The sequence below is a fragment of the Anolis sagrei genome, chromosome Y (genome assembly GCF_037176765.1).
Source record: "Anolis sagrei isolate rAnoSag1 chromosome Y, rAnoSag1.mat, whole genome shotgun sequence".
NCBI lineage: Eukaryota > Metazoa > Chordata > Lepidosauria > Squamata > Dactyloidae > Anolis > Anolis sagrei.
The window spans coordinates 46,933,106-46,950,748 of record NC_090035.1 but is presented as its reverse complement, the minus strand read 5'-3'; the positions used below and the strand labels follow the sequence as shown (position 1 = coordinate 46,950,748).

Genomic DNA, 17,643 nt, shown 5'->3' with positions numbered 1-17,643 from the left:
TTGTGATCCCACCAGTTCTTTGTTGCAGGCAGATGGTATTTGTGGCAGAGGTTCCAATGAATCATCTGAGCAACAGTGTTATGCCTCTGCTTGTAGTCTGTCTGCATGATCTTCTTGCAGCAGCTGAGGATGTGATCTATTGTTTCATCTGCTTCCTTGCAGAGTCTACATTTGGGATCTGTCGATTATTATTATTATTATTATTATTATTACTAGTAATAGTAGTAGTAGTACACAGCAAACAAGATCACTATGCTGGCTGATGTATTGTATTTGATTACACATCAGACATTTCCCAAGTGTCTAGGACTTTGTGATGTATCGGCGAATAATGTGTGCCAATCCAATGGTAATTTTGTCAATGCCGTTTGTCTTCAAGTGCAGGCCAAGGTCTTTAGGCCCTGCACCCAGTGTGCAGATCACCACTGGAACCACCTTTACTGGCTTGTGCCAGTCTTTGCAGTTTTATCTTTAAATCCTCATATTGTGTAAGCTTTTCCAGTTGCTTCTCATGAATTCTGCTGTCACCTGGAATTGCAATAGCGACAATCCATACTTTGTTTTTTCCCCACGATCATGAGGTCAGGATTATTGCTTGTGTAATATCCCGACTAATGGACTATATTAAGTTCTGAATTTTCCAAGAATTCTCTGACTAGCACTTTATTTAAACAGGATGAAGGTGGAGAAGATCCAGAGAAGAATGACACAATGGCTCATCCAATGGCAGAACGCTTGGACATTCTGATGATCGTATTATTTTCATATGTTAAAGACGTCCGCCATGTTAATGGTAATAACACATGTGTAATCATCCTAGATATTTCCCCCCAAATTATTACTGAGGAGGTAATGAGGTAAAACTATTTAGGCATAATAAAACCTCTGCAAAGGGATTCCCGAAGATGGTTGAGATTCAGTTTAGATTTGTCTCTGTTCCTTTCTCTAAGGAAAGTGGAAATGTCTGTGTGAAGCCAGGAGCAGAGGTGAGGGATGCCTTGGCTCCAGGCTGTTTAAGCATAGTAGAATACTAGGAAAATGTTTTAAGAAAATTGAATTATTTTATAGAAAGCACACGTGTCCTCTTTCTGCCCAGGATCACAGTAATGAAGGCATTTTTATTTCTAGGGAAGCTTGACATTGGCAACACCAAGGTCTTGTATCGGGATCTGGTGGCTGTATTTGATAAACTGATTTTACCAACCCAAGGTTCTTGTCATGTTCAGTATATCATGTTCTACCTCTCCAGCTTTAAACTGGTACGTATAGTCCAACTTTACACCATTTTTTCCTTTGGACTGTCTTCTCTGTCCATAAAACAGGTGGTTTCTTGTCTTTGTCTGAATTGAAGAGTGACATAACTCTTTAGCTACAGTGTGAAATGAATGAGTTGGAGACCTTTTTCAAGCTGAAGATAACATTACTCCACAGGTAGTTTTCCAGCAGGGCATGCCAGCAATGAGCAGAACAACGTACACATTCACCATTTGCTTTGCTAATAATCCTTATTCCTCGTTTATGACATCCCAAGAATCAGTTTCCTTTTATCTTTATTCCTATTCAGTCTCAAAAACTATTAGGAGCACATACACAGTCTTTTACTCCACTTTATACCCCATGCCTGTGTAAAACTGTTGACTGGCTTGTAGTTTAACATTGCAGTAGGGATCTGCAATGTCTCCTAGTTAAAACTAACCAATATATTACCATTATGTGTTTAATTTATTTACAGTATTTATATTCTGCCCTTCTCACCCCGAAGGGGACTCAGAGCAGATCGTAAAACACATATATGGCAAAAATTTAATGCTCCATGCATTGACAAGACAGACAACTGTACATAGATAGAGGTATATATAGGCTATTCCATCTTTGGCATCTTGGGAGGCTGTGCTTGGTTCCGGCCACAGGGGTGTGCTGTTGCTCCACTTTCCCTGCCGAATAGCTTTGTTCGTAAACTTCCTCCTTGATTGAATTGCCAGCATTTTTCTGTCATTTTCTTATGGGTGCCTTAAGTACCTCCCTGCTTAAGCGATACCTACTTATCAACTCACATTGCTGTTTTCAAAACTGCTAGGTTGGCAGAAGCTGGGCTATAGGCCAGGAGCTCAACCTGACCCTTGCTTTGAACTGTCGACCTTTCGGTTTGCAAGATTTACTGCAGCTGGCGATTAACCTGCTGTGCTACAGCCCAACCTATTATTATTATTGCAAAGAAGCAGGAGCAGAGGAGCCTAGGGATGATTATTGTTGCTACCAATTTGAAAGGAACCAAATTTACCATCAAGTTAGAAGGGAGGCTGTTCAACTGCACCTCTTCTTTTATTAAGATAGTAATAACTTAGTAGTAATTAAACGGTATGTATTGTAGCGTGACTGGAGATAAGAATATAGATCTATTTGGTCACTTTCCCCTGCATTTCTGCCACCACGTGAGGTAAGTTATAATATTGTGAGAAATGGCACACTGGACGCAGAATTGATGGAGATGAGGCAGTCTTCAAACAAAAGTTAACAAGTTTATTGAGCACAAAGCGTGTGGTTGCAAGTTGTAACTTCTCTTATAGAACTCAGAATAATGCTTGGTTAGTTGAATGTTATACTCTTTCAGGTTATACAGTATCTTCCTGAGGTGAAGCACTTATTACAAAACAAAGTTTCAATACAGGGATGTCTCCCTTATCTGATCCTCCCCATATCAGATACTTAATAAGCTTATTCTTCAGCCTTTCTTTAGACTAACGGAATACTGGTTATGTTTCCCTTATCAGCCTCTCTAGCCTAAGAAACTTCCAGTAACTTAATCTGGCTTTCCAAAGCCTCGAAACTTTGCTTCACAATTCACTCTCTTACAGCTATAACCTCCTAATCTTTCCTCTATCAATTCCTCACCCTCAAATCTTAACTCCTGACTGCTCACTCCTCTAAACCTAAAACCCAACTCATGACTGTTCATTCCTCTAAACCTAAACCCTAACTGAACATTAACTGTCGTTTTTCAAACTCTCCCCTCTAAGCTCCTCCCACTTCTCTCTCTAGCCTACATCGTCTCCATGGCAACGCACTCCTCTGACTTAGGCCGCTCCAGCATTACTGCAGCCAATCTAAACACAAAATCATACAATTTATAATCAACTTCTGTACAATTATTATTATTATTATTATTATTATTATTATTAATCATTTATTTATTTATGTCACATTTTCTCTCCACCAGGAGGCTCAAGACGGCTTACATTAAACACATTTCTATACAATTAAAAAGCTACAAATATACAAACATTAAAACAGAATTAAATATCATTGGTATTATGAAAAAATTGTTAAACTCCATAAAACATTTAAAAAACTGGAAATCACATTAGTTCTGTGGGTTTCTGTGAAATTTGTTTGGTCTTCTGTGTCCCACTGATTCTCATGTATGAGAATTAATTCCTGTAAGAAAACATTGAGCCATTATGTGAAATGAGACACATTACCAAACATCTTTAGAACACTAATTATTGGTTAGTTGAAATTCTAGCATCCGCTTGGCTCATTGCTGTAATCCACTTGCAAGTCATTTTTTTTTCAAACTACATTTGAAGCATTTTGGCCCAGGTATTGCTGCCGCCACTAAAAAGTCCTGAAGCATTCCCTTCCCAAACCTTTAATAATGAATATATAGGATCCAAGAACAGCCACTGGTAGCTGTTTATAATAAGTACTAGCTGTGCCCTGCCACACGTTGCTGTGGCCTATAGTAAAACTTATCAAAGTTGAGGTAGATATCTGGACTATTATGAAAGAGAGGTACCTACCTATTCCTTCCCCCTTTTCCTCCCCCTTTCTCTCCTTTCTTCCTTCTCTACCTCTTTCTTTCTTTCACTACTTGGTTTCATCCTTCTCTCTTTCCTTCATTCCCTCCCCCTTTCTTCCTTTGCCTTTCTTCCCTCCCTGTTTGCTTCCATCTTTCACTTTTTATTTCCTTTTATTTTACCACCATCATAACAATAACAATAATGCAATGCATTGCCTCTGGGACCTGACACCTCTCCCATTCCTCCAGGGTCTCATAGGAACAATAGCATAATAATAATAATAATAATAATAATAATAATAATAATAATAGAAATAACAACCTTTACCCGCCACGTGTTGCTGTGGCCAATCTTCCCTCTTTCTCTCCTTCTTTCCCTCCTTCCTTCCTTCCTTCCCTCCCATCTTTCCTTCTCCTCTTCTTTCTCTATCTCTTTCCTTCCTTCCCCCTTTTTCTTTCTTTTCTGCTGTCTCTCTTTTCTTTCCTTCCATCTTTCCTTTTCTTTCCTTTTCTTCTTCCTTCTTTCTCTAACTTTCCTTCCTTCCCCCTTTTTCTTTACCTCCCTTTCTCTTTCTTCCTTCTTTCCTTCCTTCCTGTCTTTCCTAGATTTTGACAGGGCGGGAAGGGGCGGGGTGGGGTTTGGAGGGGGCGTGAAGTAAAAGGAGGTAAGATTGGGGCAGGGGAGTGATGGAGCGTGGGGTTGCATGTGTGTGTGCAGCGGCGGGGGGAGTGATGGAGCGTGGGGTTGCATGTGTGTGTGCAGCGGCGGGGGGGAGTGATGGAGCATGGGGTTGTGTGTGTGTGTGCGGCGGCGGGGGGAGTGGGGTTGCGTGTGTGCGTGCGGCGGCAGGGGGAGTGATGGAGCGTGGGGTTGCATGTGTGTGTGCGGCGGCGGGGGAAGTGATGGAGTCTGGGGTTGCGTGTGTGTGTGCGGCGGCGGGGGGAGTGGGATTGCGTGTGTGTGTGCGGCGGCGGGGGGAGTGATGGAGTGTGGGGTTGTGTGTGTGTGTGTGTGGCAGGGGTGTGTGTGTGCGGGAAGCGGCACGGCAGGGCTTGGAGTGGGCATGGTTTCCGCAGAGGGAACGTTGGCCGGAAGGGCATGTGCGCGCCAGGGAACTTGCGGCTGGGCGCCAATGCGCATGCTCAGTTGTTTTGCCGTTTTGTGAGTGTGTTGTTGTGTTGTTTTTCATTTTGAGTAGATATGTTTGTACCTTGTGGGTTGTGTTATGGGCATGGGAATTTTGGTTAAGTTTCGTTGGGGGATTTTTGAGTTTTGTTGTTTTGCCGTTTTGTGAGTGTGTTGTTGTGTTGTTTTTCATTTTGAGTAGATATGTTTGTACCTTGTGGGTTGTGTTATGGGCATGGGAATTTTGGTTAAGTTTCGTTGGGGGGCTTTTGAGTTTTGTTTCCTCGTTGGATGCCCCTAACAAATTTATATATATAGATACATGAAAACTAAAGTGTTGGGAAGACCCTGCTTGTTTGTAGTGGCTCATGTAGCTAATGTTTTGACATTGAAAACCGCAGGATATATTTCCCTCTTTCTTTCTTCCTCCCTTCCCCTCTTGTCCTTCTCTCATTTGTTATCAGGCACATTTATCTCTATGCTAAATATGGCCCTCCTTGGGTCCCTGTTTGCTGCCTGTCCCCATAATCCCATAGTTTTATGGTTTTCTAAGTTTTATACATTTTTTTTCTCTTCTGAAGCATTGAGGTGCCTCTCCTAAAATCACCTTGCTAACAATTACAGCTTTATGCTTAAATATGTCCCACCATTTTGTCTGTTATTCCACCCACCGCTGAAACATGGCATCCAGGAATGCCTCTGAATTCTGCATTCAGCCTTTGGATTGAAAGGAATTCACAAATTTTGGTTTAACAATTGTCAGCAAATAATGGCTTGTGGATATAGTCACCCTAGTATGTATGTGTTACCCGAATCTTGTAGGGAATTGCAGAAGCCTTTGTGGAACATCTCTGGAAAAAGCTTCAGGATCCAAATACTCCCACAGTCATCAGGCAGTCAGCTGCAAACTACATTGGGAGCTTTTTGGCATGGGCCAAATTCATTCCAGTTGTGGTAAGTATCCCATGAAACGATAATTTGCAGAATAAAGCAAGAAATGTAGACTCAAAGTGTATTCCAGAAGAACATTAGGCTGTGAAATGCCCTGTATGTTTTGCATTGATAAAGCACACTCCTCAAGTCCTTCTTTTGGCAGTGATTCTCAAACTCTAGTTCTCAAGGTACTTTGGATTTCCTCCCAGTAGCCTCTGATATCTTGACCAATAATCAGAGATTCTAGGGCTTGAAGTTCTTCCTGAAGGATGAGTAGACCTGTAGCCCTCAACTGGTTTCAGCTACATAGAGCCTTCGTCTGGTAGTAGGGTCCGTAAGTGTTACGTAACATTAATACAGTTGGACAAAATGTTTTCAGACTTAGTAAAATTAGCTCATATTATTACATATTACTTACTTTTGTAATTTAGTTCAAACAACTGAAGAATCTGGTCAATTAACAATAAAATCTTTCATAGATAGTGTGGAACCTATAGGGAACATACTTCAGGAAGAAATAAGGAAATAAACAAGGAAGTTTACTACATTGTGAATGCTACTACTATGTATCATACTGTGAATGCAACAATTTGATTGTAATTTTTAACTGCTTATCTGAAATTTACATTAATTTATTGTATATAATTTAATATTTAATGATATTTGATACCTTTCAGTCCTGATCTGGGAGAAAGGTGGGATTGAAATTAATAAATAATAATAGATAGGTTACATTTTGCACTACAACTCCCTGATAGGTCACTGGTCATGCTGGCAAAGGGACTCCTGCAATTCCTATATCGTTGTTGTTGGTGCTGCTGTTGTTATTTGTATCTCGCTTTATCTCTCTAAAAAGGAAACTCAAAGCAGTTCTCTGTAAAACCATTACAAGATAATTAAAAACCTAAAAGTATACAAATATTAAAATAAAATTCAACATCCACAATATTAAAAACTAGCAATTAAAAACCTATTCATATAGAGAGTTCTGAGGGTGGATGTAAGTATTTTTTTATTACTTAGTGTGTCATAGAAAATGCATGGTATTTTCATTATTTATTGTTCAAAGGATAACAGCCTGCTCATCAGTTAAATGATTCTGCAAGGCTTTTGTCCTTATCCATTTTTGTGTCCTTTTTGCAGTACAGTGAAAGCTTGCCTGGACTTGCTGGTGAACTGGCTGCACCTGTACATTGACAACCAGGGCTCAGGGTCAAAAGCCTTTTGCGACGTTGCTCTCCATGGTTCTTTCTATGCCGCCTGCCAGGCTGTGTTCTACATAGTTATCTTTCGCCACAAGCAAATCTTGGATGGAAGCTCAAAGAGAGGCAAGTGTTCAAGCTGGGAGTGTTAAGAAAACATGCTTGGAATGGTGTTCTTGATCCTGGTATCGTCTGTGGAATAAATATTATATCCATTTCATACTTGGAAGCAGGCAAACAATGGGATCCTTGAAACATCACTTTGAGGAACACATTCTTTATGGTAATGAAGTAGTTCCCACAATGTTCTGCTGCCTTATTCAGCCCTCTTTATATCAGGTATGGGCAAACTTCGGCCTTTTTTTAAAAATATGTTTTTATTTAGAATATGTTGCTCTTAAGAGGAGCAGATAGAAAGAAAAGAAGTGATCAAAATAAGTAGAAAGGAGAGAGAAAAAAATATGGTATGTACATGGAAAGGGTGGGAACAATGTTTATCAGTAAAGTTAGAGATGCAATAGTTAATAACTAGGAATTTGCGGTGGGAAGGGGAAAAAAAGAAGAAATGTCGGTGACACTGCAACAGCAGCCGTACCCACCACAGTAAACGTATCCCAAAGTGCCTGTTCCATCTCCCAGGAGACTGGGTTTATTGTCTTTTTGGGTTGCTTAAATTGGTTGCCCCTTGCCTTTCTCCTAGGCCTCTGCAGCCTCTGCAAAGGCCTAAAAAGTTAGCAGCCAGAGGCAGGAAAGCCAGTTTTCAGGCCCTTTGCAATAATTGGCCAAAGAGTGGCTCTTTGGGCCCGCCCCTGTTTCCAGGATAGAAGCAGCCATTTTGGAGGTCTCCCTGCCCCTTCAGTTTTTAGGAAGAATCCATGATGTGCTGTTCGCAGACAGGTACCTCAGAAAATACCATTTCAAAACAATTTAGTTTAATTTAGTTATAGATAGAAAATAATTGAGTTTAATTTAGTTATAGATAGATTTATTGAGTAATTTAGTTTAATTGAGTAATTTAGTTTAATTGAGACCGATAGATAGATAGATAGATAGATAGATAGATAGATAGATATAGAGTAATTGAGTTTAACTGAATATAGATAGAGTTTATTAATATAGATGGAATTCATTATTCATTGATTGTTTTGTAGTATTGATAAGTTGAGCCAAGTCTACCAGGACTTCGTGAATAAATACCCTGTCTATTGTTTAAAATTGAAGTGGACTCAGTTATTCCAGAAAGCTCAATCTGCCTAAAGAAAGACCCCAGCAGTTTCGCCCAGACATAGATAGCAGCACGTCAAAGTTTTATTTTAAAGCGTCTGGGCGTAACGGCACAGTTTTGACATAGGTAGCGGGTTTTTTTTCCGCCTGGGGCTAGCCTGTTCTGCCATAAAGACTTTAGTTTTAGTTGGTCTGTTGCAGTGAAGCTTGCTGCCAGACTTAAAGAAAGTGAAGGAGCGGGGCTCCATTCTCTCAGCCTTCGCTGTCCCCTGCTCTTCGGCTCGCGTGTGCACGCGTGGCCCAGCGGCTGCCTCTGGGTTTGCACAGCTGTGCAGAACCCAGCAACCCTCAGAGCTCTTTGGCGGTAGGCCTTGAAATGCAGAGCTCCAGCAGCAGTTCTTTTGGCTCGCACAGAGGCGTGGAGCCCGGCAGAACCAGGTCAGAATCCGAACGGGTCTGGCAACTCCGCTGCAGGATCTCGGCCGGAATAGTCGGCCAGCGGTGGCTCACCAGGATCTCGGCTGGAATAGTCGGCCAGCGGTGGCTCACCAGGATCTCGGCTGGGATAGTCGGCCAGCGGTGGCTCACCAGGATCTCGGCCGGAATAGTCGGCCAGCGGTGGCTCACCAGGATCTCGGCCGGAATAGTCGGCCGGCGGTGGTTTGCCTCTTCGCCCTTCGGTGGTGACCTCCCTTCACAGTGGGGAGAAGGAGTTTCTTCTTTCCTCCCCTCCAGAGCCAGCCTTCGAGCCACGGAGCATGAGGTGTTTGAAAATTTGGTGAAGCGGTGGCTCACCCGGATTTCGGCCGGAATAGTCGGGCGGCGGTGGTTTGCCTATTCGCCCTTCGGTGGTGACCTCCCTTCACAACGGGGAGAAGGAGTTTCTTCTTTCCTCCCCTCCAGAGCCAGCCACGGAGCACGAGGTGTTTGAAAATTTGGTGAAGCCGCCATCTTAGCAACTTGCGTCATTCGACCAAAGAAGGTTCCTCCCTCTTTTCCTGGTTTTTGCAGGGGAGGTATCAGGTGCCATTTTGCAGTTTGCCCATCAAAGTTTGGCGCCAAAATCTTAATTTTTGCAAAGTATAGTTTTCAATTGATATATATTGCTGCGTTAATGTGCTGTACTTTGTATTTTATATTGCATTTGCCTTTGCGTAATTCATTGCATTTGCTTTTACTGTAAGTTTAAATTGCTGTGCATTGTGCTATTTACTGCATTTGCTTTTGTGTAATTTAATTGCTGTAAGGGTTCATTATGTTGGCGCAATCTCAAAGGGACGCAAGTGAGATACCTACTACTGAGGCAGAAGGTAGAACTGAAAGGCCCCAAAGAGTTAAACATCCTTCAGCCAAGTTACTAGCCCAACTTGAGGAAGAAAAGGAATCCCTCCATGTGAAGTTAAGTTCAGCATGGGAGCGCATCACAATATTGATAGCCAGGATAGAAAGCTTAGGTATTACAAAGGTGCCATCCATTTTAAAGTCAGACCTTGAAAAAACTTTCGGTCTTTGGAAAGGTTTGGTGACAAAGGTAGTTCAAGTTGTTGAACGCATAAATGCAGAGGACTCAGAGTCAGAAATAGTGGGTTTCTTAGCCGACACTGTGGAGAAAGAAGATAGGGTGAGGGCTACTTTAGATGCCCTAGAATCCAATGAAAGACAGTCTCCTTCATGTAGCCTTAAGTCCAGCCCTTCTAGCCAGGCATCTAGAATAAGGGAGCATGCTTTGTCTAAGCACAGCCACAAGTCTTCCACTGCTGGAAGCGCCATCTCCTCACTAGCGGCATTGCACATTAAAGAAACTGCGCGTCTTGAATTACAAAGTAAGATAGCAGAGGCAGAAGCTGACGCCAAGATAGCTGACCACACCATCCACTTTAAAGCAGAAGAGCAGCGACTCCAAATTGAACAGGCCCAAAAACAAAGTCAATTAGAGATGCTTAAACTAAAAATGGATGCTGCTGCCAAAAGGATAAAGGCTGAGACTTTGGCTAAGGTCCTGGGTGGACAACTCACAGAAGAAAATGTAGGTCAGTTGCCAACACAGGACCCTTCTTCCAAAGTGCTTGCGCACCTCAACAGCATCAACAGCCAGCTTTCGGATGAGGAACAGGAAGACTTCTATCCTCTGCTAGAGCAGGCCCCTAAAGTTGCCTTCGAGTTCCCTGAAGAGCAGAGTGTCATAGCGGGGAGCTCGTCCTTGCTCGTGTTGCTTGTGTCTCCCACTAAGATTCCAGGACAGCCAACCAGGGCATCAAGGCCTAGCACAAATTGGGCCCTACAGACAACTTCACAGGGAGCCATTGGTCCATCTGCAAGCAATGTCATCCCTCCAAAGAGCCGTTGACACAAGGAGCACGGCGGGATTTCACCCCACAACAGCCAACGCCTCACTTATTCCCGTCGACACCCGAATCCCAGATTGTTTCCATCCTTAGGAGCCCCAAAAGGGACCTTAAAGACAAGGGAGTCGAAAAGTTTTCGGACAAGCCTGAGGAATTTCTTCTCTGGAAGGTCACCTTCCAGAGAGCAATCAGAGACTTAATGTTGCTGCCTGAGGAAGAATTGACTCTTTTGGCTGCGTGGTTGGGGCCAAATTTATCTTCACAAGTTAAGAAGATCTACTCAGCCCGGGACCACATCCTGGCCATCCAGAGGGAGCTGGCTAACATAAAAGAAGTGGACGTCTCCATTCCAGCCAAACTGCACAATTCCCTGATTGGGGCCAGAGCCAGTCTTTTAGGGAGGGTATTTTGGGAGTGGGAGGAAGGTTAGCTAAGGCTAAACTTAAGATGTGTGTAACCCCATTATCATACCCCCCAATAGTCGCATTGCATTGTTGCTTGTTTGTTATTACCATGAAAGGACAAAGACTTGCCCCGCCATGCTTGGCCCATGGGCATCATACTAAAGACTTACAACAAGGACAAAATGTCTGTCCTGGACAGACCAATCAGCGTTCTTGTTTTGCTTGTTGAGAGTGTTTAATGTTTTTACTGTTTTAGTGTTATGTATACAAAGGTATTTGTATATATTTAAGTGGTAAATTTCCAGATCCTGGGAAATTTAAGCGGGGAGTGTTCCGTCTCCCAGGAGACTGGGTTTATTGTCTTTTTGAGTTGCTTAAATTGGTTACCCCTTGCCTTTCTCCTAGGCCTCTGCAGCCTCTGCAAAGGCCTAAAAAGTTAGTAGCCAGAGGCAGGAAAGCCAGTTTTCAGGCCCTTTGCAATAATTGGCCAAAGAGTGGCTCTTTGGGCCCGCCCCTGTTTCCAGGATAGAAGCAGCCATTTTGGAGGTCTCCCTGCCCCTTCAGTTTTTAGGAAGAATCCATGATGTGCTGTTCACAGACAGGTACCTCAGAAAATACTATTGTCAAAACAATTTAGTTTAATTTAGTTATAGATAGAAAATAATTGAGTTTAATTTAGTTATAGATAGATTTATTGAGTAATTTAGTTTAATTGAGTAATTTAGTTTAATTGAGACCGATAGATAGATAGATAGATAGATAGATAGATAGATAGATATAGAGTAATTGAGTTTAACTGAATATAGATAGAGTTTATTAATATAGATGGAATTCATTATTCATTGATTGTTTTGTAGTATTGATAAGCTGAGCCAAGTCTACCAGGACTTCGTGAATAAATACCCTGTTTATTGTTTAAAATTGAAGTGGACTCAGTTATTCCAGAAAGCTCAATCTGCCTAAAGAAAGACCCCAGCAGTTTCACCCAGACATAGATAGCAGCACGTCAAAGTTTTATTTTAAAGCGTCTGGGCGTAACGGCACAGTGCCCTTAAAAGTACTTCCAGGAGTTCCTGGGCAGGTGATTGGGAAGTAGACCGTACTTTTGTCCCTTATGGTATTTATAGCTTATTCGCCGGTTTCTTGCTGATATTCCTTTGAGTTTCTTCACTGTGCAGTACTGATATAAATTTTGTTATTTAACCCTTTAATATATTCCAAAAAATTTACCCAGTTGGTCTTTGGTGGTTTTGTTATACTCTGAGATATTTTTTGGGTTAGTATGTCCATGTTCATTATGTCCCATACTTTTAACAGCCATTGCTCCACTGTGGGGGTTTCCTTGGATTTCCAGATTCTGGCTGTCACTGTTCTTGCGGCTGTAGTGAAATAGAAGAACAGTTTGTCCAAATTTTTATCTTTGATGGAGTCTATGATTCCCAATAACATTGCCTCTGGTTTAAGTTCTATTTTTTCCTTTAGTATTACTTCTATTATTTTATTAATCTCATGCCAGAAACTTTTTATCTTACTACATTTCCACCACATGTGGATGTAATTTCCTTTATGCTTTCCACATTTCCAGCAAGTATCACTCATTTTTCCTCTGCTGAATTTGGCTATCTTATCAGGCATGAGGTACCATCTATAGAAAGCTTTATATCAATTTTCCTTCATCTCGGATGCATAGGTGTATTTTATTTTGTTGCGCCAGACTTCCTCCCATTTTGTCATGTTTATTGATCTTCCTATATCTTTAGACCACTGGATCATATTTCCCTTTACCTGCTCCATTTCCGTTGCCCATATTAACAATTGTTGGTATATTCTTTTAACTAGTTTGGTTTCCATTTTTATTATCTTGTCCCAGAAAGTTTCCTGTATTTGAAATCCCATTTTAACATCTATTTTGAAATTTTCCAATATTTGTTGGTACTGAAACCATGAGATGGTTTGGTCCGTTTGTTTTAGTTCTTCCTGGGATTTTAGCTTTATGTCCCGTGAGTTTGTCTTTAGTAGTTGGGCATATGTTAACCACTTTTCTCTGGGTATTTCCCTCAGGTGGTGCGCTTCATTGGGTGAGAACCAGAGGGGGGTCTTGCTGTATAGCTTGCCTTTATACCTGTTCCATATTTGGAGGAGGGCAACTCTAGTTGGATGGTTTCTGAAATTCCTTTCCTTCTCTGCTTTCCCCCTCCACAAATATCCGTGCCAGCCCTGCGACAGATCGAAGCCCTCCAGGGCTAGTATCTTTCTTTTATTCAGCATCGCCCAGTCTCTTGTCCATCGCAGGGCCGTTGCCTCGTAGTACAGTTGTAGATCGGGGAGGGCTAACCCCCCCCCCCTTTCTTGTCATCCGTCAAGTTTTTATGGTTTATTCTTTGTTTTTTACCCTTCTAAATGAATTTAGAAATCTCTTTTTGCCAATTGTTGATTAAAGTTTTAGATCTTAAAACTGGTAGCGACTGAAATAGGAATAAGGCATCTGGAAGGATATTCATTTTGATGGTGGCAATCCTACCTAACAATGAGAGATTTAAGGAATTCCACGAGTTCATTTTCTTCTTTATTTCTTTCCATTTTCTTTCGTAGTTATTCTTTATCAATTGCGTGTTGTTTGATGATATTGTTATTCCTAGGTATTTTGTTTCTTGTGTTATTTTGATTCCTAATATTTCCTGTAATTTTAGTTTATTTTCATTCTTCATATTTTTGGTAATTATTTGTGTCTTTGTTTATTTTAAATCCCGCAACCTCACCAAATTCTGCTATCTCTGCTAACCATTTATTTATATTATCCAGTGGGTCTTCCATAAAACATACTATGTTGTCAGCAAATGCTCTTGTTTTGAAAGTAAATTTCTTAGCTTTGAGCCCTTTCAGTTCTTTGTGGGAATTCTCCGTAGTAAAACTTCTAGTGTTGTAATGAAAAGTATTGGAGATAAGGGGCACCCCTGTCTGGTGCCTTTCTGGATTGGTATATTTTCCGATTGCTGTCCATTTATTGTTATTCTAGCCTGTTGTTGAGCGTAGATAGAGCTGATTGCATTTAAGTATTGGTGACCTATGTCCATTTCTCTTAATAAGCTTATGATGAAATCCCAGTTAGTGTTGTCGAATGCCTTCTCGGCATCCAAAAACATAAGGGCAGCTTCTTTCTGGTTGTTTTTTTTTTATAATAGTTGATCACATTAATTATGGTTCTTATGTTGTCACTCAACTGCCTCCCTGGGAGGAATCCCACCTGGTCTTCTTCTATACTTGTTGCTGATATTTCAGTTAATCTCGAAGCTAGTATTGCTGTGAATATCTTATAGTCTGTGTTGAGGAATGATACAGGACGGTAATTTTTAACAAATGTGCTGTCTGTATTGTTTTTATGGATCATTGAGATTGTAGCTGATTTCCATGTATCTGGTAATTCTCCCTCTTCCAAAACTCTGTTCATAACTTTTTGATGTTGGGGAATTAGTATGTCCTGAAAGATTTTATAATATCTAGTTGTGAGGCCACCCAGGCCCGGGGCTTTATCTATCAGAAGATTCTTGATGATTTTGGAGATTTCATCTTGAGAGATTGGATTTTTCAGTTTCTCTCTTTGATCATCTGACAGCCTTTTGTTTCCCTAAGTAATGCATTCTTTTTTTCTCTGGGGATTTTTTCATCTTTGTATAGCTTTTTATAATAGCTCACGAATTGGTCTATACTTTCATTTGTTTTATAGAAGCATTTTTTCTCTATCCACTATTTTTGTTATCTATTTTGTTTTTTAGCTGCCATCTTCCTTGCTAGTGCTTTTCCTATTTTATTTGCATTTTTGAAGTAGTATTGCTTGGTGTACTTCAGCTTTTTTTCAATCTCTTCTAGCTGTAGTGTATTCATATTTTTTCTTAGTATATCTAATTGGTGAAGTGCTTTTTTATCTTTTGGATTTAATTTTAATTGGTTTTCCATTTTGGTAATTTCACTTTCTAACTTTGTACACTCTTCATTCCTACGTTTTTTAATCCTTGTAGCTTGCTCGATTAGATGGCCTCTTATGAATGCTTTGTGGGCATCCCATATGGTTTTGGTTGGTGTATCTTTTTCTGTGTTTAGGCTGAAGTATTCTTTCAGTAACTCCTTATTTTTTTCTACCCCTTCTGGTACTGAAAGTAGGCTGTCGTTTAATCGCCACCTAAAACTCTTCCTTCATTCTTGATGGTTTTGAATTAATATCTCCATGGGCGCATGGTCTGAGTTTAGCATGGGGAGTAATGTACTTTTAGTCACCTTTGGTAGAATTGTGTTTGTCACCCAGGCCATATCAATGCATGACCATGTCGAGTGTCAATTGGAGAAGAATGTGAAGTCAGTTTCTTTTTCGTGGTGGTATCTCCATATATCTGTTAACCCTATTTCTTCCTTTAAATCTATAAATGATTTTGGTAGGGCCCCTGATTTTTTTTGCTTTGCTTTCGGTGTTTCAGTCGATTTGTCCTTTGCTATATCTACTACCCCATTAAAATATCCTATGAGTAATAGGCCATCATAGTCTATATCTAATATATTTTTTCAATGTTTTAATAAAGTTGCTTTTTGATTCATTAGGTGCATGTATATTGCAGACCAAAATATTTTTGTCTTCGACTTTTATCAGCACTCCTAACATTCTACCCTCTGAATCTTTAAATACTAAATTTGAGGGGATATTTTCTTTAATGTACATTGCTAAGCCTCTTTTTTCCTCTGGGCCCGACGCATAATAACATTTCCCCAACACTTTTTGCTCTAGATGTGCTATGTGTTTATTCAAAATATGAGTTTCTTATAATAAAATTAAATCATAATTGCATATCTTTAATTGGTGCCATATTTTCCTCCTCTTACAAGGGGCATTTAGCCCATTTACACTGTTTGAGTAAATTCTTCCTGTCATCATTGCCATTTTTCTTATCTAAGTAGTCCCAATCTGCCTTTGTCTTTTTCTTCTGGAAGGTGTAGTCCTTCGGGGATATTTCTCTCAGTCTCTTCCTTCCCTTCTCGTTGTTCTCTTCATCTAGAAGGGTAAGTCTCCTTGCTACGTTATCGTCTTGTTCATTGTTGTGGGGTGTGAATCTTTCCCTTTCTTCCTCCTCCCCCCTCGAATCTTGCTTTCCTTCATTTTTCTTCTTCAGATGTTTGTCCCAAAAGGCTCTGGCTTTCGCTTCGGATGTTAGCCAATATTTATTTTCATTCCAGGTTACTACTAGACCTTCCCTCTTCTCCCATTTGAATCTGACATTTCTCTTCTTTAACTCGTCAGTCAGAAAATAATATTTACGCCTTTTTTCGAGTACAGACGCTGGGATTTCTTTCAGTATTACGATTTTATTTCCTTTGTGTTGTATAGGAGACTTTGAGTGTTCTTTGAGGATTCCATCACGAGTGTTTTTCCTTATTAATTGAACAATAACATCTCTTGGCGTTTTGAATTTTCTGGAATGGGTCGTTTGTATTCTGAAAACCCTATCAACTTCTGATTCGGTATCGGTTTTGATTTTGTTTGCTAATTGCGCTATCATGTCTACTATTACCTCTCTTATGTTTTCTTCATCATCTTCTTTTACATTTCTAAATTTTAGTTGAAATTCTTTTTCTCTGATTTCTGTTGTCTCTTGTTGACTTTGAACTAGGTCCACCGTCTCTTCTAGGCTCTTTATTTTTTTCTTCATTACTTCCTGGTGGTTCTTGATTGTAGTGTTCTCTTTAATTAGTTCTGCATTTTCTTGTTTTAATTTCTCTACTTCGCTTTTTACTGTGCTCATTTCTTCCTTGAATATCGATTGTAGTTCTTCCTTCATGTCTTTCTTCATTACTTCCATTTCATTTTTGATAGCTTTATTTTGTGCATCTTGATTGTTTTGTATTGTTTTTATTTCTGTTTGTATTTTCAGTAATTCTCTCATGAGATCTTTGATTGTGGGTTCCTCTGGCAGGGAGCCTTTTCTAGCGCTGAGTTGGCCCTTTTTCTCAAGTTCTTTATCTTTATCTTTGTCTTTATCTAGCTTTCCTTTTTGTAAGGTGGCCATACTTGTGCTGTCCTTAGTTGTTCTTGATCGTAGTATCTTGGCTTGCGGATTTTTGCGTTCAAGCTTCTTTGTCATTGAGCAGCCTGTATCACTGTCTTCTCTGATTACTCCCTTCTCACTTTCTAACTCTCTTCCACACACTCACACCCAGTCACTCACCTCTACTTCCATTCTCTTTCTAACTTTGCTTTCACTACCAATCACTCACCATGCACTCTTGAGTACTTGCTTCTTTCTATTTTCTCTTATCAAATTTTTAAACTTTTGTAATCGTGTTCACAGGTGCTTAACTAAATCTCGAGATTGTTAGGGAGGGGTACAGTGGAGATAAATCAATACAATATCCACAAAGTGCAAGTCTATGTAAATCCAAAACAATCAGTGTCAATCAAATCATAGTTAAGTAGTCAATACACTAATAACATAGTACATATCTATACAAGTTAGTATCGGACCATATTGGATATTGGGTCCGTGTAAGTGTCGAAATCGAATAAGTTGGAAACAGAAAGAAAAAGTTAATGAAGGGAGCCAAGGAAAGCAGATTCTCAGATAAACCT

At 40.3% G+C, this 17,643-nt stretch overlaps 1 pseudogene; it reads left to right on the top strand.

Annotated features, from left to right (window-relative positions):
- The window catches only part of LOC137095616 (RNA polymerase I-specific transcription initiation factor RRN3-like), a 39,439-nt pseudogene that overhangs the window by 12,657 nt on the left and 9,139 nt on the right, over window positions 1–17,643 (top strand).